Below are 23,150 nucleotides of genomic sequence, written 5' to 3' on the forward strand. Positions count from 1 at the left end.
AAACTAGAATAATGAGTAAAAAATTTTCTAAACTCATCATCAATAGCGAGTTCGGCTTCAGCTAAAGATGGTTGAACTCCCTCTTCAATTTCTAAAAATGTATAAATTTGACTAACCAAATTTTTAGTATAAGACACTTTTAAACAAGGATTTAAAAGAGAACCCAATATAAATAAAGTTGGGATGGGAAAAAAATACTTCTTAAATTTGATTATCATTTCAAAAATAGCCACTTGATAACCGAGTTTATATTTATACTCTTGTAAAACTCTAGCTATTTCCGCTAAGTAGGCTAAAATTCCGATTACCGTGGGATAGAATTATCTAGAAAAAGCAAGAGTTGCATTATAAAAAATTTCTAAGAGTTCAACACATTCTTTAACATCTTCCCAATGTGAAAAATTTAACCAATCATCACTATCAGTATTATATTTGTTGTGAACTTGTTGTATGAGAATCCTATACTCATATGCTTGTTGTAGCATAATGTAAGTGTAGTTCCACCTAGTCTCAATTTCTACTTGAAGTTTCCTAAGTCTAAGGTTATTTTCCACACAAACATTCTTAAAATCTCTAATTCTTCCCCTATTAGCATTACAAAAAAGAAACGCAACCGCATCTCTAACTTTTTGAACAGAATCTTCAAAATGCACAACACAATCTTTAACAATTAAGTTTAAAATGTGACAACTACATCTTACATGAAAAATATTTCTTAGCGGAGGGTTTAGTTCTCTTTTTATAAGACCTATCGCCTTTTTATTATTAGAAGCATTATCTAAAGCAATACAAAGTATTTTTCTATAAATGTTAAAAAATCTCATAATAGTAGACATTGAATCCGCTGAAAACTTTCCATCGTGACGACCTTTTCCTTCATCATATAAAAAAGCTATAATTCTTTTTTGCATAACCTAGTTGTCATCAACCCAATGACATGCAATAGCAAAAAAATCTAACTTGTTAAGACTAAGACCCAAATCAGCGGTAAGACAAACATTACAATTTAAAGAATTAAATACATGGCGCAAATAAAATCTATATTTTTTAAACAAATCTATAAAATCGGCTCTACAAGTACTTCTAGGAATGCCCTCAAATAACGGATTATAACAACGTTGAATGTAAGTAACAAACCCCAAACCCGAGGGAAAGGAAAACGGTAAACAATCATAAGCTACCATTTTAGCTATTTCTACACGCTCTTTTTTCTTATCATACTTAAAATTTCTACCGGTTCGTGGGTCTATCGTCATTTGAATACCCCCCACATTTGAACCCGTTTGCTCTCCCCAAACATCCATATGTTTGGTTCTCATATGACCATTTAGTGTACCCGTTCCACCATCCTTACCAATTCCTTGCTTAAAACTAAATACTTGTCCACATAGGGTACATGTAGTTGTTTGGTTTTCCCTATTCTTAGTCATAAATTTTCAAACTTAAGCTGTTGGCTTACGAGTTCTAGGCGGTTTGTCTTGTGTATGTGATTGTGCAGGACATGTATCTCCTATGGGATTTTCGGGGGGTTGTGTTTCATCATCATCTTCATTAAAAGTGTCGGTAAAATGTTGTTGCATTGCCTCATGACCTAAAAGTGGATTATTTCCACCAACATCAATACCTAAATTAGGTGTTTCTTCCACAAATATTTCCTCATTAAGCCCACCCCTAACAATACCACTACTACTACCGGCACCACGTCTTAATCTCTTTGACATTATTAAATAGAATTAATTTAAATCACAATCAAATAAATCACAAGAAAATAAATTACAACAAATTAAATTGCGTAAATTAAATTGCGAAAAATAAATTGCTAGAATTAAATTGCGTAAATTAAATTGCGAAAAATAAAGATAGAGTTGGAACGAAGGTACCAAATTGCCGGATTAATTTCCAACAAAGTGAAGGCGGCTAGAATTGCAAATCCACCAAAGTTACTTCGGATTGTTGCAAAATCACCAACTCCACCAACAATATTATAATTGTAAAATTAATAATTGACTAGAATAAGACTATAATATTTATTTGAGAGAAATTTAAAGTGGCTAATTATTGCAAAGTAACTATAATTGAGAGATTGAGATTTGAGACTTGAGAGAAAGAGAAGAGTGAATTGGTGTGGATTAAAATGAAAATGAAGAAGGGTTTATATAGGGTTGGGGAATGGGTTAAAGTGTTAAAAAAAAAGTTTGGGGGGTTGGGGGGGGGGGGGGGGAGGGGGGAAATTAATTTATGGACCGTTGCCAACGGTCCAATAACGTCCATAAGTGCTGGGCCGCAACGACTTTTTTTTTTTTTTTTTTTTTTTTTTTTTAATTTAACCGGTTTAACCGGTCCGGTTCCGGTTTCAAAAAAATCGGAACCGGACCGGTAATAAATAAACGGTTAACCGGTCCGGTTACCGGTTTGAACCGATTAAACCGGACCGGTTGACAGGTTTATATATGCATTATTAGAAAGGAAAAAACAAATATTTTAAATTTTGTTGGGACTATTAGGAAAGCTCCCTTGTTGATGCCATGTATAGAAGGATTTTTTTTTTTTTTTTAGTGATCTTGAAACTCTTACGAAGGACTCAGTTAAGTTATTCCTCTCCCCATTTAGCGATATATATATATATATATATATATATATATATAAGATTCTCCTTATATATAATTGAGATTATACTACTCTCTCCGTCCTAAAAAGATAGTCTTCCTTTCTTTTTTAGTATGTCCCAAAAATATTGACATCTTTTTATATTTAGAAACAATTTAACTTTATGAAATGGTTTACATCGACACAAATATCTAAAGTTTGTTTTGGATCACACATTTCAAAAGTCTTCCCTTATTTTTTAAACTTTGTACCAAGTCAAATTGAGATAATTTTTTTGGAACAGAGGGAGTAATATTCTTTGTTTCTTCTCTGATTAGGGAACTTCAAAATATCGACTATTCTTGTCAATAATATGCTAATCAATCAACTAATTTTAAGTTATAAATTGATATTGATATTATTTTATTAAATCATATATGACTTGGCATACATGTGCAATGCACGTGACGAGAAACTAGTACTCTAATAATTTTAAGAAAGTTTACCGTCTTAATGTCATCGTTTTTTCATTTATTTCATTTTCAAAAGCCAATAATACAAGCCTAATCGCTTGCATAACGCATCCCTATCTCCTAACAAAAAAATTCAAAAGTTTCTCTCTCCAAGGTCAAGAGACTAATAATGTACTAGTTTTGTTCAAACTATATAGACATTCATATGGATCCATTAAATTTGTTAACCTATAGAATATCAACAATTGTAAGTTAATGATTTTACCTTAATCCACAAAATGGTCTACAAGTTGAATAATATATATTTGCTGAAATTTTTCTCAGATTTTGCTGACAGAAGAAGAAAAGGAGACGCAGCAGAGTTTAATATGAAATCCATTTTCTTTTCTTTTCTTTTCTCAAGATAAGTCCTCACTTGGAACACATAAAAAATTCCATCATCCTTTTCTCCTTGAACGCATAAAAGAAATGGAACCTTTCCATTTAATATTAAGGCCTTTTAAATTCATAAGGGAGTTCTCAATCTTCAACAAGCTAAAGAAAACATATTTTTCTTTCCTTCCTCCTATATCATTTCATACGGGTAAAAATGCCATGCGACCAACATACAATGACAGGACTGCCATTTCCATTATGCTTTGAGCTGATTGGAAATGAGATCCACAACAGCTGCTACATGACATGTTAGAGCATATCTCCTTAATATTTCCCCCACTGCAATTTTTCTGCCAATTTGGCTTGATGCTAGAAGCAAGAGAACTTCCCTTTACGCTTTGGATTTGATCAATGATATCTTTCAGGGGTCCAAGTTTTCCAAAAAGTATACTGATGTAACTGCCTAATCCTAGCTATTTTTACTTACAGCTTCAAATACCAACACTAACAGTTCTGTCGAGATGATCCTTCATTTCTTCTTACATCTCTCGAGTATGAAATATTTTCTGCGTCTTTCCTCACTTAAGACTAAAGTTCATTGTATTTGAAGGCTGAAATTCCATCTAGGAATGACAAAATAAATATTTCATGTAAAAAATATATTCCCTCTATTTTCTCCATTTTGCTGTTGTTTAACCATCCGCAAAAGTTTCTAACCAAGGAGTCAGCAAAATAAGGGCAGTTGATTTTTTGTTACCTCATATTTTCGACTGATTGTTAGAACAAGGATAATAATATCTTCCCATTGCTCGAACTGAAATATCATCAAATTGTCAGAATACACATGATAATAATATTAGGAACCCCAAATAGGACTTGCTTGGCTTAGAGGTGTTGGGATATATACTATATTACTATTAACCATGTGTTTGGATATAATATTTATTATAGAAAATTATTTATTCAATTTTAATAAAGAGTTAAATATATCATGTACTAGTATGTGTGTCCTTTACTTCTATAGTAGATGATTTGGTGTATAGAGTTTAGCTTATACACGGAAGATTAAATCATCGGTTCTTATAAGTATAAAGTTTATGTTCACAATCTAAGATGGAAATTGGACAAAGATATTGGTATGATTGTAGCACAAGATTAAATATAATTATTTTCATTATGGGAACTGTATAGTTCTGACTTCTTACATTTTGTATGTATTGAACGTACTAAGTAGAGATAAGTGTTTTTGTACTGAATAGATAAAACAACTTCTCTAGTTCATTAAATATACTTATACTCTTAATCTTGATATTATTATTACGATCATGTGATTTGTTCATTATTTTTATTCATTAAAATGTACGACTCAATTGCGGGTCATGTATTCCTGGTAAATTGGATAATGGCAAAATATGTTTGTGAAATAATAATTAATAGAATCCATGTCTCGACTTTGAGATTGATGATACATTTATGGATGCTTATAAGTCTCATGTGAAAACCCTGCAGGTGGATTTTGTATCCATCACATGATATAAGTTAAGCGAAAATATAAAAGATTTAATTAGTCAATGGATTAAATTGTCAGTAATTTAATTTAATTAATTGGTATCTGTAATCTTAACACGGGGAATTAAGTAAGATTTAATGAAATATTTTGAAATTAAACCGAGGAGTGAAATTACAAGTTTTTAGTGGAATAAGCTGTAATTTATTGTGGTAGGATTAATTCATTCACACTCCGAATTAATGCCACAATTAGAAGCCTCAATAATAAATGTGTGGTCCCTGCTATGCCAGATTATTCTTGGACTTGGAAAATAATATTCTTGGGGGAAAAGGAAGTCCAAAAGTTTTTGGACTAGGGTTTGAAACCTAAAATGTGGTTATATATAGTATGCTTTTCAGCCTTAAGAGTGATACTCTTTCCTGAGCTGTAATGCTTGCACACATAAGTATTCACTGTCCAAAGGCTAGTTAGGTTACATAGCAGAAGACTGTAGACCATGGAACTGAAGGAAGATTGTGTGGATGCTTGAAGGTTCGATTTACGGTCGCCGTCACGCTTCAAGAGATAATTACTGATTTATGTTTGATTAAAATCTCGATTATGTGTTGTCTATATTACATGCAATTTTGATCCTAGCTATTTGCTTCAGTTGTTTATGCCTGTATTCCATCAAGAGGCACGTCAAGACGTTTTTTGAAGATAGTTGGAGTCTCTCCCACGAGCAAACAAAAGAACAAATGACAACTCTATCTTCGGGATTCAACTAAGCCACACAACAAGTAGCATTCAAGAACGTTGCTCTTCTATTCTTGAGTCTGTGATTTCATCTTTTGATCAATGTCTCTCAACTATTTTAAAGGAAAAGTGTTAGTGGATTTCTTTTGGATTGCTCTTATTTTACAAGAAAAGAAGAACTATTTATAGGATAAAAGTTCTTGTAAGAAGAGTCTTCATTCAGTAATAGTGATTAATAGGTTCATGAATTTAACAAATAAAAATGTATCTTTCAAGAACCTAAAATGTAAAAGACTAAATGAAGAATGTATCTTCAAATTCAAATTAATTTGATTTTGGAAATCCAGAGCTTTTAGCAAATGAACTGTTTCAAAATTAATTGAAACATTAACTCTAAGTTCTAACAATCCCCCACTTGTTTCAAGAAATTTTGGAATTTTTTGACACATTAATCTAGTAACATGCATCAATAATGGTGTCTTTTGGACTTGAATCATTAGCTAGTGAAGATTTTCTAAATCATTAACTATGTAGTGAATGAATCTTGAACCAAGCAGTTCATTGAACGAAGTAGAAAAATTTCCATGCACATTACTATGTTCCAGTGAAAATCAATATCATTTGACACCTTACGGCCATGTCCTGAATCCTTTTATCTAATTGCTTTAAGATTTTCCTGTTAAAAATCTTATTGAAGTGGCCTCCACTTTGCACTTAGAGCGGTATATTCATCACGACCAAATAGTCTATGAATTCATTAAGAGAATTTAATCTCATCCTCCTTTAGAACAAATTGTTGGTAAATCTATCAAGAGTGTTCCTACACACTCCAACCAAAACCGGTGTATAGACTTATTAAGATAATATAATCTCATCCTCCTCTTTAGTAGTAATATCGGTAAATCTATCAAGAGTGTTCTTACTAACTCCAACCGAGATCGGTCTTATAGATTTATTAAGAGAATTGAATATCAACCTGTGCACATCTACTCACTCTTTTACGAAATGGAAATTTCATTTATGTGCTCCACAATTGTAACTTTACTTGTTTTTTTTTCCTTTAAACCTAAGATTGAATCATTAGGTGGGGTTTCCGTTAGTGCGGAAACCATAAAACCACAATAATTAACGTGATTCAGATCGATGTGATCATAGTCCATGGAGAACGACCGACACTTTTATTAATATCAAGGGAGAAAGCAAGTTACAAGATTGAATACTCTTAGGTTCTATGTTCTGTCCTACTTAATAAATCCTATCTAGCATGTATTTGTACTACTAGGTCTAGTCCTTTCCTAGAAAGGATCTAAATCCCAATAAAAAACCAATCAAAGAAAAAAGTTTCCTTTTATTTCTTTCCGTTTTTGAATAGGAATTGGCTTGAATATATTCTGAACTTCACAATCTCTACATTGAGATGAATTTCGAGCTTCCATATGAGCGTCATTCAGTCCAATGTCTCTAAGCCTACGTGAGCTAACTCCGTGTAGGAAACAAGAGACACTAACCGAAACTTTGTACATACTAGTAGCTCTACCTTGCCCTGCCATTCTCCATCCTGATGCATTAGTTGATGCGAACTCCTGCCAAATTCATACAATGACTGAACTTGACAAGAGGAACCACCTTGGTCAACATATCCACTGCGTTGTCCTTTGTCAACCTTCAAGACCTTAACTTTTCCTTGTTCAACAACATCACAAATAAAATGGAATCTGATATCAATGTGTTTGGTGCAATAATGAAATCTCTGATTTTTTATCATGTGAATAGCACTCTGGCTTATAGTCTTTTCGACATTTCCGTCCCTTTCCGAGCTTAGTTAGCTCACTTTTGAATCGAGGGGACCCTTGACACTCTTTCGGAGGTGTCTAGACTTGATTCGAGCGAATTTTTGTGAATTATGAGCTTTAAGCGAAAAAGAGTTGACTTAAAGTTGACTTTTGGGTAAACAGACTTTTTTTCAGAAATTTATCAATTTTGAGAGGTCCGGAAGGTCGTTTGGAACTTGTGTGTATATCTGGTTCGGTTCCCAATGCACTCAGATGCATTTTGGGACATGGGTTGGGAAGTTAGATATGAGGTATCGGGGGTTGACTCGGTCAACGAGACCTCCGTTGGGAATGCTGAGGCCACAAGTGCGTCCGCAGCGTGTGTTTATGCGGGTCTGTGTATATGGTTTGTGAGCAGATGGCCTTGGGTGTTGGTCGAGATTTCGGTTGGAACTTGGGAAAATAATTAGGATTCTGGTACCTGGTGTCTTCCAGAGCAGCACCAATGCCGTCCTAGCGGCACCGCCGTGGTGGTGGGATGGCCGTTGGGGCGGCCAAGTGTGTTTTTCCCAGACCGTCCTGACGGTCTAGGAAGATACCGGGGTGGTGGCACCGTGGCGGCCCCAATGCCGCCGTGGCGGTATCAGGCCTATTATTTCATTAAGTGTGTAGTAAAAAGTCCTTAATTAATGTCTCTCTCTCCTCTCGGTGAATTTTAGCTAGGTAGCTAACGTGAGCCGGATCTGAGAAATCAATGGCCCGACGGCGAGGAAACCAACTAGACCAGCGACTTCTAGTGACACCAGCAAATGGAATTCAACAGCAGCTCCCTCCTCTAACTTTTGGAAGCTTTCTTCCATCTGAGTTCCAACCCATTATAGAGGAGCGTGAAGGTTGCTCTTCTGATGAAGCACCACAAACAAACCCTAGAAGAGCAAAGGAAGTAACTCGAGCAAAGAGTAACCGACGGTGCGCTGCCTTCAGTTTTCTGAAGTTGCAACCTCTGCGCAACCAACCCTTATTGCTCCGACAACTGAAGTTACAAATACTACTGCTTCTGTTATTCTGATGGGGAATCAAAGCTCGTAAATGGGTAAGTCTCTCAATTTTGTAACCCCATCTGTTCGTGATGGAAAGCCCCTAGTGAAATTGATTGAAGATGATTTCAAACCCCTAAAAGACTACTGGAAAAATGCTGTTATTGGATATGTGATTGGAGACATCCCTTATGAGAAGTCTATGGATAACTATGTAAATCATGTCTGGAATTTTTTTGTTAAACCACAAATTCTATATCACGATGACGGCTATTACATTTTCAAATTCTGGACAAGTGATGATAGAGATCTTGTATTGCAATCTGGTCCTTACACCTATAACAACAAACCTTTTATTCTGAAAAAATAGGAGATGAACTTTAGATTTGATCCTGCTAGCATGAATATAATTCCTCTATGGGTAAAATTTCCTAGACTCCCTGTTGGATATTGGTCTATAGAAGCTCTTAGTAAGTTGGCTAGTGTGGTTGGAAGACCCCTCTACACGGATAAATATACAACAAATTTGGAGAAGGTGTCCTATGCTCGTATACTTGTTGAAACTGATATCTCGAAACCCCTACCTGAATTTGTTGAAATGGATACACCTGAGGAAACTATACACCAGATTATTGACTATGATTGGAGGCCAAAATTTTGTATTGACTGTATAAGAATTGGGCATGACAAGACCAACTGCTGGAAGAATAATCCTACTCCACCTGTTCAATAGGTTGTAGGGGAACCTCCAAAGGAAAAGAAGAGAACTAGGAACCGAAGAAGGAAAATGAGGCAAGAATGGCAACCAATTACTGATCCTGCTGAAGCTACAAATGAGATAGCTCTTGTCGATCCGGCTGCAGTAACAACTGGAACTATCCCTGCTGATACTGCTCCTGTTGTGGAAAAAGAATTCATAAATGATGGTGCTACACATACATCTGTTGAGAAGAACTCTCACTTGGAGATTATCTCCAGAGAACCAATAGCAACTCTTACACAAAGACATGGAAAGCAACAGATATCTAGCCAACATAATGCAGTACCTAGTTCCAACAGATTTCAAGCACTGGATGGGACTAATTCTTCTGGGGATATCTATGAGGGGATGCATCCACTTTTCAACCCCCCATGATCATCACAACATGGAATATTAGGGGGCTGAATAAGCCCTACAAACAGAAGGAGTTGAGACTCTTTCTGGCAAGGAATAAAGTGGACTTCATTGGCTGCTTGGAAATAAGAGTAAAGGAGCATAAATCAAAGAAAATCTTACAAAAAATAGCAAGAGGATGGTCACACTGTTTTAATTATCCATTAGCAACAAATGGCAGAGTTTGGTTACTATGGAGAGATCACATCAAAGTCCAATTGGACATAAAAGAACAATACATTCATTGCTATGTTGAAGAACCTTCCACTAAATTTTCTACCTTCTTAATAGTTATGTATGCTAGGAATCAGTTGAATCTTAGAGAGCTGCTATGGACTGAACTGAGCCAGTTAGGACAATTGCAAGGTCCTTGGCTACTTTGTGGGGATTTCAACAATGTTTTGTCAACTGAAGATAAGATTGGGCTGGCTGTTTGTCAAAATGAGATTCTGGGACTAAGAGACATGCTAGACACTATGCAGCTGACACCTCTAAGATCAAGAGGCTGGCACTTCATTTGGTGCAACAAACAACAGTCCAGTAACAGGGTATATAGTAAGATTGACTGGGCCTTTGGCAATTCCATTAGATCCAGCAATATGGACATATTGAGGCTGATTTCCTCAACCCCTTGATATCAGATCACTCTCCTATTCTCATCCAAATATATAAGAAAGTGACACTTCATCCAAAACCATTCAGATTGTTTGCTAATATACTAGGTCACACTGAATTTCCACAACTACTAGAGGATGTATGGCAACAAGCTAAAAATGGTTCTCCTATACAGAGAATATAGAGAAAACTGAAGAATATGAAGAACAAACTAAAGGATTTAAATAATTACATGGCTTCTTATGAGCAGAAATTGAATCATTCTAGACAAGCCTTGAAGTGATACAGGCTAAACTATGCTTACAACCTTTAGACCAACAATTGCTGGAACAGGAGAAGTGTATTTTGGCTGAGTACAAGTATGACTCCATATGGGTAATTGTTGATAGACTCACTAAATCGGCTCATTTTCTACCAGTCAGAACTACCTATGCGGCAGAAGATAAAGCAAAACTATACCTTAAAGAAGTAGTGCGGCTTCATGGTGTCCTTGTGTCTATTATTACTGACAGGGGAGCACAATTTACAGCTAAGTTCTGGAAGTCCTTCCAAGAAGGTTTGGGTACTCAAGAGAGGCTCAGCACAGCATTTCACCCCCAGACAGATGGACAAGCTGAACGCACCATTTAAACCTTGGAAGATATGTTATGGGCATTTGTGCTAGATTTCGTAGGTAGTTGGGATGATCACTTACCTCTTATTGAATTTGCATACAACAACAACTATCATTCCAGTATTCAGATGGCCCCGTATGAATCTCTATATGGAAGGAAATGTAGATCGCCAATTGGGTGGTTTGAAGTAGGAGAGGTGCAACTAATAAGTCCGGAGTTGATTAAACAAGCGGTGGAAAAGATCAAGGTTATCCGAGATAGAATATTGACAGCCCAAAGTCGCCACAAATCTTATGCGGACAACCGTCGGTGAGACTTATTAATGATTGGGTATTCTTGAAGGTATCATCGATGAGGGGTGTGATGAGATTTGAAAAGAAAGGAAAACTGAGTCCTCGATATATTGGACCCTATAAGGTAGTCCGCAGGATAGGCCAAGTAGCTTATGAATTGGACTTACCTCCAGAACTTGAGTCAGTCCATCCAGTTTGCCATGTATCAATGCTCTGTAAGTGCGTTGGAGATCCTACTAGAATCGTGTCTATAGATAATGTTCAAGTTACGGAGAAGCTTGCTTATGAAGAGGTATCCATTGCCATACTAGATAGACAAGTACGGAAACTTAGAAATAAAGAGGTAGCCTTAGTTAAGGTCTTGTGGAGAAACAATAACCGAGAGGAATTAACTTGAGAAGTGGAAGAAAATATGAAGTCCAAGTATCCACATTTGTTTCCACCCCCGGAAGAGATTCAAGATGAGACGCCATTATCATAAGGTATGTAATGCTTTTGGTCGTGTGTAGCCATATTTTCTTTCCATTGTGTTGTAGCCCTGTGAGGCTATATTATTGTGGGTTGTTGTGATAGGGTGGTAGTGCCATATTACAGGGGAAACTCTAGCGAAATTTCTGTAGAATTTTCGAGAACTTAACATTCGAGGACGAATGCTTTTAAAGGGGGGAAGAGTTTTATACCTCGAAAATTTCATGTAGTTTTGCGATATATAGACTAACGCAGGGTGAGATACATATGATGTCCCTACAAGTAGGAAGGGGTACTTGACGATTCTAGTTAAGATTCCAAAGACAATTGAGGAGAGAGAAGAAAGCTTGCTGGAGAAAGTTAAGGTAGAGAATACCTTACCCCGAATACAAACGTACCAGCAGGTGTTCCTAGTGATTTACGGGGTTAGAAGTTGAACAAATTGAATCAACGCACCAGTCAGTGCCGACGGGACGTCGACATGTCGACGGACCGTCACTGTGCACCATCAACATGTTTCTACAGAATGAGGCCTGTAGGAGCCAGTCGATGGACCAAGTTGACGGACCGTCGACACGTCGACGGGACCATCAACCCAACCGTCAACATGTTTCTGTAATCATGGAATTACAGGTGTAAGTCAACGCAGCAAGTCGACGGATCGTCGACACGGGCCGTCAACCCGACCGTCGAACTGATTCCCTGGAATTTTCTGGTTCCAGCTATAAATAGACGACCCTTGTCCAAAATTTTCAGATTTCATTTACTCTCTAAGTGTTGAAGGCTCTAGAATATTCCCCACATCCTATTGTCACAAATCCAAGGGAAATCAAAGATCAAACACCAATAATCAAGGAAATCAAGTGTTGGGATGTTCATTAGGTTTGCTAGAAGCCAAGCATCTCTTTGGGATTGAAGTGGGTTTTCTCCAAGTAAAATATTTCCATCCAAAGCTCATTCCTACATCATAAAAGGTGAGTTTTATGTTCATTCCATTTTATTAAGGATATTGAGTGGTTAAAAGTCTTGGATTATGGAAGAAAGTAGAGTATAAAGTTCAAATATGGAAATATTGGTATTCTTGAATAGTAACTTGACTTGAACCATAGTTCTTGATACATAATGAGTATAATATTGCTATGGATGGTATTAATGAATGGAAGCATTGTACGATAATGGATACGGTATTGTGCCATAGTTATGGTTATAAATGATTTTAATAGGGAATGTTGAGAATTGAATAATGTCTTGCTTGATGAAGTTATTAATAAAGACATTGTGGGTATCACTATTGATGTTTGGGAGTTGTTTATTATGTGGAGGAAGTCATTGAAACAAAGGAGATGCTGCCCAATTTTCATTAGCTCTTTGATTGAAAATAGAGACCTAAAGTATGTTTCCGGTTATCTAATCTTAGTACAAATTCTCTTGAATGTAGAATTGTGAGTATTGAAAGGAAGAATTTAGTCGATAAAACTAGATCAACGTAAAGGTATGTAAGGCTAGTCCCCTTCTTTCAAAGGCATGACTTTTATATTATGATATCTTTCTATATTTCCATGACCTTCTTACATTCCAAAGATGAAAGTTAAAGATTCTTAAGAGTTTCTCATGAGATAGAGATGAGATATATTCCATGACAGTGATGATGATAACGATGCTATGATGAGCTTGACATTCTTATCTTTATGATTCCATTGATGTCATTTCTTGTTGATACCTTACCTCACAATATTAGTTCCTTTAAGGTGAGGAATAGCGATGAGAATCATTCCATAATGTAATCGGAGGCTCCCGACCTTATGTCACTTCGATAGAGATATAACTTTCACTTGAGCTCTCATACATGCATTAGATTATGTGTATGTAAAACTACACAGTGCCTAGTTGGCCGGGTAGACACCACTACGATGAGCTTAGTGGGCAGCTATGATGATGATTACACCGTGCCTATATGGCCGGGCAGACACCACTAGGGGGCCGCTTGAGATGGTTACCCCGGACGGGGAAGGCCCGAGCGCGGGCTTATGACAATCACACCGTACCTATATGGTTGTGCAGTTATATATATGCTTATATGATATAATGTTTATTATTATATACGTTAGCATGCATGACTCCGCCTTAAGAGGCAATCAGTTACAGGTTATCCCTTTATCTTATATTCTTGCATCCCTTCATCATGTTATTGTTTATGCCTTACATATTCAGTACATTGTTCGTACTGACGTCCTTTCTTTTTATGGACGCTGTGTTCATGCCCACAGGTCGACAGGGAGGCGGCCCAGATCCTTAGAAGCTATATCAACATATACAGGAGCACCCCACTACTCCGGAGGTGCAGCTTATTGATGCATTCTTTTGTGTTCATATTTGGGTATGATGGGGTCCGATCCCATCCTCATGTCTTAGTACTCCAATAGAGGCTCGTAGATACGTATGCGTAGGTAGTAGATGTCTCATGAATACACAAGTGTATATTTTTTATATCATTTTTGTAGCCGTGAGGGCTTATGTATATATATGCATATTTCCTTAGAGATTATGTGTGTACAGGTTGGGTGATGGTTAGCATGATGAGTGGTGCTCGGTAGTCAGCTCCGGGTACCCGTCACGGCCCGCCAGTCGGGTCGTGACACCTTTACTGCTTCTGCTGCTGCCATATATTCAGTTTCTGTTATGGACAAAGCAACTATAGACTAGAGAGTTGCCTTCGAACTTATGGCACTACCTGCAAGAGTAAAGATATAGCCCGTTGTTGATCTCCTCCTATCAAGATCACTTGCAAAATCAGAATCCACATAACTAAGGACCGAGAAGCCTTCATTTCTCATCTTATATAAAAATTTATACCAATATTCGAAGAAGCTTTAAGATATCTCAATATCCACTTAATTGCTTCCCAATGTATCTCACCCGGACTAGACATGAATCGACTTACCACACTCGCTGCTTGAGCAATATCAAGCCGAGTGCAAACCGTATAATACATAATGCTACCAACTGGACTAGAATAAAGAACTTTTGACATGTACTCCACCTTTTTCTTTGACTGCGGTGCCATCAAAAAAGAAAGTCTGAAATGTTGTGCTAATGGTTAGGTAACGGGTTTACATTTATTCATACCAAACCTCTGAAATACCTTCTCAATATGCTTTTTCTGTGAGAGATGTACCTCACCGTTCTTCCTGTGAATCTCCATTCCAAGGATTTTCTTAGCTTCACCTAAATCTTTCATGTCAAACTCCTTACTTAGTTGTTTCTTCAAATCATTTATCTCTGTCATACTATTAGCAGCAATAAGCATATCATCAACATATAACAGTAAATAAATATTTGAATTACTAGATGCCTTCATGTGATACACACAACTATCAAATGCACTTCTCGACAAACCTTTAGTAATCATGAACGCATCAAATCTCTTGTATCACTGTCGTGGTGACTGTTTCAAACCACACTAAGATTTCTTCAATTGACAAACCTAGTCTTCTTTTCTTTTAATAAGGAAACCCTCGAGCTGATTCATGATTATCACCTCTTCAAGTTCACCATGTAATAATGCAGTCTTGACATCAAGCTGATGAAGCTTCAAGTCATAATGGGCAACAAAAGCTAGTAACAAACGAATTGAACTATACTTCACGACTGGTGAGAAAATCTTACTCTAGTCGATTCCCTCCTTCTGAAAAAAGCCCTTAGCAACCAATCACTCTTTATATCTAGCACCTTCGACACCCAGAATGCCATCTTTTTTCTGAAGACCCATTTGCAACCAACAGTTCTCTTCCCCTCTCGTAGACTCACCAAATCCCAAGTCTTTTTCTTGTGCAGAAACTCCATCTCTTCGGTCATGGCTAAATGCCATTGATCAGCTTTACCACACATAGTAGCTTCTGTATAGCTTGAGGGTTCCAGATCCTTTATTTCCTCCTCGGCAGTAGATAATGCATAGGCCGCACGATTAGTTTGCGAAGGCTGAGGATAATATTTGGATTAGGCTTCGGAGTTCGTTTGTCCCTTCCAGTAGCTATACTGGATGGTTCACCTTTAAGTACTACTGTGTGAGTTTTTCATTATCTAACTCCACTGGAGTCACTTGATCCTCCTGCTCGGTGAGTTTCATATTTTCCTCCACCATTCTGTTGTAAGAACTTTCTGTCTTGCAAACTCAATAGAAGTCTTTCCAGGATCAAGCATAGAGGCCTCATTAAAAGTAACATCTCTACTGATTACAAACTTAAGAGGATCTAAACTCCATATTCTATATCCTTTTACCCCTTCAGCATATCCCATAAATAAAACTTTTTGAGCTCTAGGTTCTAGTTTTCCATCACTTATATGATAATATGCGAGACATCCAAAGATTCTTAAATACGAGTAATCAGACGGTTTACGTGAGCATACCTCATTTGGAGTTTTGTAGTCAATCGCTGACGCTGGAGAACGATTAACAACATAACAAGCAGTATTTACTGCTTTCGTTCAGAACTCCTTCGGCACCTTGGCATTAGAGAGCATACATTGTGCTTTCTCAAGAAGAGTGTGGTTCATCCTTTCAGCTACTCCATTCTATTGTGGTGTATGCCTAACAGTTCTATGTCTCAATACACCATGAATCTTGCAGAAATTGTCAAACTCTTCATTGCAAAATCCAAGCCATTATCTGTTCGAAGACACTTAATCTTTCTGTCACACTGATTTTCTATTAATATCTTCCAGTTTTTGAAATTCTCAAAGACATCACTTTTAGCCTTTAAGAATAATACCCAAACCTTGCGTGAAAAATCATCAATGAAAATAAGAAGATACCTCTTTTCACCCTTGGATGGAACCTGAGATGGACCCCATAAATCTGAATAAATGTAGTTAAGTACCCCTTTGGTTTTGTGCTTGCTCATGCTAAAGCTGACCTGTTTCTTCTTTCCAAGGACAAAATGCTCATACAAATCAACTGTACTAATCTTCTCACCTTTCAAAAGGTTGCGGTTGCTCAAAATTGCCAACCCCCTCTCGCTCATGTGACCTACTCTCATATGTCACATCTTAGCCTTGTCATCATCTGATAACTGTGAGGTTGCAGTATTTGCAGTACCTAGAATATTGCTGCCCATAAGTACATAAAGACCCTCCAGTTTGTCCTTTAACATTACTAGAGAACCCTTGGTCACCTCGCAGATTCCACCTTCACCCACATGCTTATATCCGAGCTTATCAAGAGTACCAAGAGAGACCATATTCTTTTTCATATCAGGAACATGTTGAACATTAGACAATGTTCTTATGATGCCGTCATGACGCCGTATACGGGCTGAACCAATGCCTGCTATTTCACATATTGCATGGTCACCCATAAGTACAGTCCCACTCGTCTACTCGTAGCTAGTAAATCAATCTTTTCTGAAGCACATATGAAAGGTACAAGCTGAATCTAAAATCCACTTGTGTGTCTGAATGTAATCTGTTGAAGCAGTTCGCACATAATTTTCTCCAGATGTCTGAGCTACCTGAACCGTAGAAGCACTGGCTGTTGTTTCATCAATCTTCTTATTCGGGCAATCCCTCCCAAAATTAATCTTTTGATGACAACCCCAACATTCAGCATCCTTCTTACTCACCCTTTTTCTAGACTTTGACCTAGCTACTGATTTGCCTCTCCTTCTTTAGCTCGAGCGACCTCTAACCGTCAAACCCTCACCATGGTCCTCTTTCTCACCATTGTCGATATGTTTTCTTAATTCATCCGAATTCAATGCATGTCGTACCATCTGTAATGTGACCACCTCCTTACTGTACATCATTGAATTAACTACGTCTTTGTAAGACGATGATAATGAAAACAGTAGAGTGCACGCTAGTTCTTTATCTCCCACTTTAATATCAGCATGAGTAAGATCTATAACCAATTTATTAAAAACATCAAGATGATCCTGTAAAGTTGTACCTATCTTCATCTTGAAAGTGTGTAAACGCTGCCTTAACAACATTTTAGTTGTTGCTGATTTCTTTTGGTAGAGATCTTCAAGTTTCTTCCACAAACTCGCAGTTGTTTTCTCGGTACTGACTTCACATAACACGCTGTCTGATAAGGATAATTGAATTGCGCTAAATGCATCCATCTCAATCTTCTGCTTCTCGACCTCTTTCGTATTTTCGGAATACGAGTCGTTCAAAGCATAGACTGATCCTTCTCTCCGTAAAAACGCCATGATCTTGATCTTTCATCAATACTGGACCAGTACAATGTATCCACCAAAGATTATTTGGGGCTACCATAACAAAGTTTATGTCCTTAAATTCAACAAAAAAGTATGTTAGATAATCCAGTCTACTATTGGTTTTTGAAAGATAGTCAAATACCTCATATTTTTAATATTCCAAGAGCTTTCTCATCGTCTAGAACTCAAAAATCATATTGTATAATGCACCAAATTCATCATATAAATTCATGGAAAGCCTTCAACTTATAATGGAATCAATATTATTTCCTCTTGATCTCAGAATTATATTTTAACTTTCAAGTATTGATATGATCTTTACAAATAATATATTCATACCACTACACAAACTCGAAAGTATATTTTTCATGATTTCTGTATGCAACATATATGTACACCACCTTTCAAGTATATGTATGATGCTTTAAATTACATGTTTCATATCTACTAACAAGCTTAAAGTTTATCTTGAATAATCACGGATGAAAGTGACAAAATCTCTTTCCGTTTTGTGACAAATAAACCTTCTCATGAATGTTTTTGTAAATTACTCCTAAAAGTGTGAATTTTCTTTCAATTGTCTTGAAATATTTCTTAATTATCTTGCACTTACTACGAGTAAGATACCAACAACATGTTTCTTTTCACAAACAATAACTAATCCGTTATTTACCAAGAATCAAATAGATCTAATATTTACATAATTCAGACGTTCATGTCTAAATATCAACAAACTCCACAATATAAGGAGAAGTAATTTCATTTTGTCACACTCTCAAAATAATAGTTAAGCTTTCAGGTATATATATTATCATTTCAAATAATATGCTTCATATTCTTTCAAGAACTTGAAAATTCACATTTTGTAATTTTATGCATGCAAATCAATTTGCACATTTTTTTTCATCTTCAAAAAAATCATATGTTATCTCTAATCATGTACACCATTAGAGATTATCACAAAATGATCATCTAACTAATATTAGATTTCACAAAAAATTAGAACAGGCAAAGAATAGAATAGAGTTTAGAAGATAGAACCCGAATTTCATTAACAACTTTCCTTTTGTTTATGACTTTGATGTTGTCTAATTGGTCATCTCCATAGTCAACCTCAGCAAAATACTCGGAAATTTTGAGATCGATTTCTGCTAACACTTGATCTCAAGTATTTGGCTTTTATCCAATGCCAATTTTTATGCTACGTTTGCTAATTTCTCATCAACAGAGCAACCAAATCTTAGTGAATCTTCAAGATTCTTCTATCGAAAAAATAAAAGATTTTGATGGACCTCACATCTTCAAGATAAAGTTTCAAGCCATAATATAGTCCTTGATTTTTTTTCAACCTTTACACATGATAGAATTTCGATAGAGATATATAATATATATTAACTCTATCATATTCCCCACTATATCATAGATTATTTTAAAGTATTTCATGTCACAAGACATATGACAAGTTTTACCCCAACGTATTCAACATACCAATTGAATCCTCCATAGCTATATGCACTCTAATGCCTGTATTTGTTGCTCAACCCATAAAGATAACTATCTTCAAATTGTTAGAACAAGGATAATAATATCTTCCGATTGCTCGAACTAAAATATCATCAAATTGTTAGAATACATATGATAATAATATTAGGAACCCCAAATAGGACTTGCTTGGCTTAGAGGCATGTCAAGAAGTTTCTTGAAGATAGTCTGAGTCTCTCCCACAAGCAAACGGAAGAACAAATGAAAACTCTATCTTCGGGATTCAACTAAGCCACACAACAAGTAGCATTCAAGAATGTTTCTCTTCTATTCTTGAATCTGTGATTTCACCTTTTGATCAATTTCTCTCAACTATTTCAAAGGAAAAATGTTTGTGGATTGATTTTGGATTACTCTTATTTTACAAGAAAAGAAGAACTATTTATAGGATAAAAGTTCTTGTAAGAAGTTTTTTTATTTAGTAATAGTTATTAATACGTTCATGAATTTAACAAATAAGAATGTATCTTTCAAGAACTTAAAACGTAAAAGACTAAAAGAAGAATGTATCTTCAAATTCAAATTCATTTGGTTTTGGAAATCAAGAGCTTATATCGAATGAACTGTTTCAAAACTAATTGAAACATTAACTCTAAATTCTAAGAATGCCTGGTAGCAAAAGAAAGACCTTCAGTCCAAACATGTCCGGTTTATTATTAAACAAGAAAGTGAAATCTTTCTACCAACGGTAACATAAACAAGTTGTTGCCTATTCACAATGAACTTTTATTCTCTTGTCTACCTTACAATGGCATGGAAGACTTATGCATCTTATCTACATTGTTTTATAAATGCCCTTAAATTAATAACTAATAATTCTGAAGCCACAAGCCCGCTTTGAAACATTAAACTCTGTGCCAGAACAAGATAATTTTCTTTTTCTTTAGATACCCTGAATTGGAAAAAAAAAAGGTCAGAGTTATCTGATGAAATTTATGAATAAATTGCAACAAAATAATAAAATAAATGTAAACAAGGAAAAATTATTGCCGAGACTACTGAAAGGGATCTTTTCAACTTAACGTTGACAAATGAGAAATACATGGGATATAGAACTAACAAGGATAGATATGCAGAATCTAACTAGCTAGGCTTTTCAGGTTTCATCATTAGTTCATCAGAAGGTCCTAAATACTACAAGATGATTTATTTCCGTATGCTTCTTTAGGTTCTACACCAAAAGGCTCTGTGCCACCACCACCACCAAGCAAGGGCATCTATCGGTTATGGTGAAACTTCCAGGATGAAGCAAATATAATCGGAGTTCCTTTCCATTTAAGAATAAGGCCATTTCTATCCATATCCAAAGTGCAAAAACCATGATCAGACCTATCAGACATTAGATTTTCCTAGTACAAGGATGATTTGCTCAATGCTGTTTCTATAATACCAAACTTTTCAAACAAGGCTCTCCATACTTCAAGCCTTATACTGCAAAAAGTTCTCTCTTCTCCTTCCCAAGTGATCATATTGTGAATGATATTTTTAAGAAATAGGTCCTTCAAATGTCATCCTCTATTGATTGTCTCGTCCCATGAAAATATCCAAAGAATCAAAGGGCGTATCAGTAAAAAATCCGTAAAATTTTTCTCATTAGTATTTGCCTCAGTTTCGATGACCGCTACCACACAAGGATTGAGGCTTTTAATGAATCTTAGAACAATTTACAGGTGATTGGGACATGCTAACATGCCCTTGAGATGATATTCTGAGTAAACTGCCACAACTTCATTAGTAATTAACTCAAAGAGATTTTACTGAGAACCTTTATTTCTGACACCACTGCCTTGAAAAAAAAAAGGGAAAGTTCATGTTTTCAGCTGCAAAAGATGACAATCTCTTCTCTATTTCTTCAACCCCTTATTTAGATGTTCCAACAACAGTTATCTTAAGAAGCTTAAGTTGGTAATCACCTCGATTTGCAAGAGCTTGCATGAGGATTGTCCAGTGAGACCCACTTTTGATTCCAAAATCAATCAAATGAAGCAGACTCTTTGACTTAACTTTATCCAAAATGGCTTGAATACCAGCAAATTTGGAGACTTGCTAGAAAGGAAGTGCATGATAACAAGGAATTACCTGAGGCTTTGGACAAAAAAGCTCTTCAAGATCAATAGGTTCCACTTCAAAATCCCAGGTCTATCTAGTAGTAATCCTGTTATCGATTTTTTCTCCTTACCAATCCTGTCTCGAAGAGCTTCACCAAACCAATGCACACATCTTTGGACCGAAGTACCTGTAGGAGAAGCAGACCGGTTACACAAGATTAGAAACACCACTACACGTTAATAGTGTCTTTTGGAAAACATTTCAGCATAAGCTTGAAGTAGAAGAGCAAACTCCAAATATTTTAAAGCTTCCGGAGACAGACCATGGAGTGAATTTGCAGGTTTAAAAGCAATAGAGGAATCATCCTATTTCTTGGAGGTATGGAAAAGTAATTGTGCTCGTACCACTTCAGATATTATCACTTTTGATCGGATATGAGATCTAAAAAAGGTATCTCTTTTAGATTTCCTCTGATGCAACGCTTCTGCAAAATGGTATGCAAGAACTTTCGTTATTCCCTTCAGCATAGTACGAACATTTCATTTGATCCTTACCTTTCTTTGTAGTGTTAATAAGACTAGAATCCATTGCTTCATGTATGAATAAGTGTTAAATTAGGCCTTGGGCTTAACTCATACCCCTAAAGCTAGCTCAAAGGGTGGCGGATTCCTCGAGCCTTATAAGGAGCCCAAGGTTCTCGTCTGTCACCAATGTGTTATATTCTCTTCACCTGTCACGACCCAACCGGAGGGCCATGACGGGCACCGAGAGCTAACCTACCGAGCACCTCTTAACATACTTCTCATAATCATATCTAGGTGGACCATAATAGATAACTCATAAATATCATAATCGGTAAGGGCAATAGTCCAAAAGATAAAACCACATCCATATGATCATCATTAACTAGGACCATATGCGCAAACTGACAAGGCTGCCAAAAATGATATATAAAATATGAACCGATGAGGTTATAAGACATCTAACTATATACATCTGTCTACGAGCCTCTACATGGAGTGTATAACATCATAAAGACGGGATGGGACCCTGCCATACCCATATAGGTGCACAAAAGAATAATACCTACTGAACCATAACTCCGAAACAAATGGAGCGCTCCTGTACAATCGCTAATGAAGTAGTCTAGGATTCGGGTCCGTCTCCCTATCTACCTGCGATCATGAACGCAGCGTCCACAAACAAAAAGTATGTCAGTACAAATAATGTACCGAGTATGTAACACATGAATAATAGAATAACAAATGTATGAAGATAACTTCAGATAGAGAAATTAATCTATATCTCTGAGTGCCTCTTAAGGCGGATGTCATGCATGCTTAACTTTTAAAAAAAACATTTTCATACATGCATATATATAGTATCCTGCTCGGCCATTTAGGTTTGGTCTTATCATCATCCCGCGTTCAGGGTAACATCATAACCTGCCCACTGCAGTGGCGTGCACATCTACGTGCCTGCCCGGTTGACTATAGCACGTCGCGGTGTGAGAAAATACACACATATATACATAGCATGCAACAGAGCCCAAATGAAAGCTATAACTCTATCGGAGTGACGTAAGGCCGGTAAACCTCCGATTATCATTATGGAATCATCATCATCGCTATATCTCATCTTGAAGGAACAAATATCATAAGATGAGGTCAACAATAATGAACAACATCAATAATCATGCAACAAAGCTCA

Source organism: Lycium barbarum, chromosome 2 (assembly GCF_019175385.1).
Source record: "Lycium barbarum isolate Lr01 chromosome 2, ASM1917538v2, whole genome shotgun sequence".
NCBI lineage: Eukaryota > Viridiplantae > Streptophyta > Magnoliopsida > Solanales > Solanaceae > Lycium > Lycium barbarum.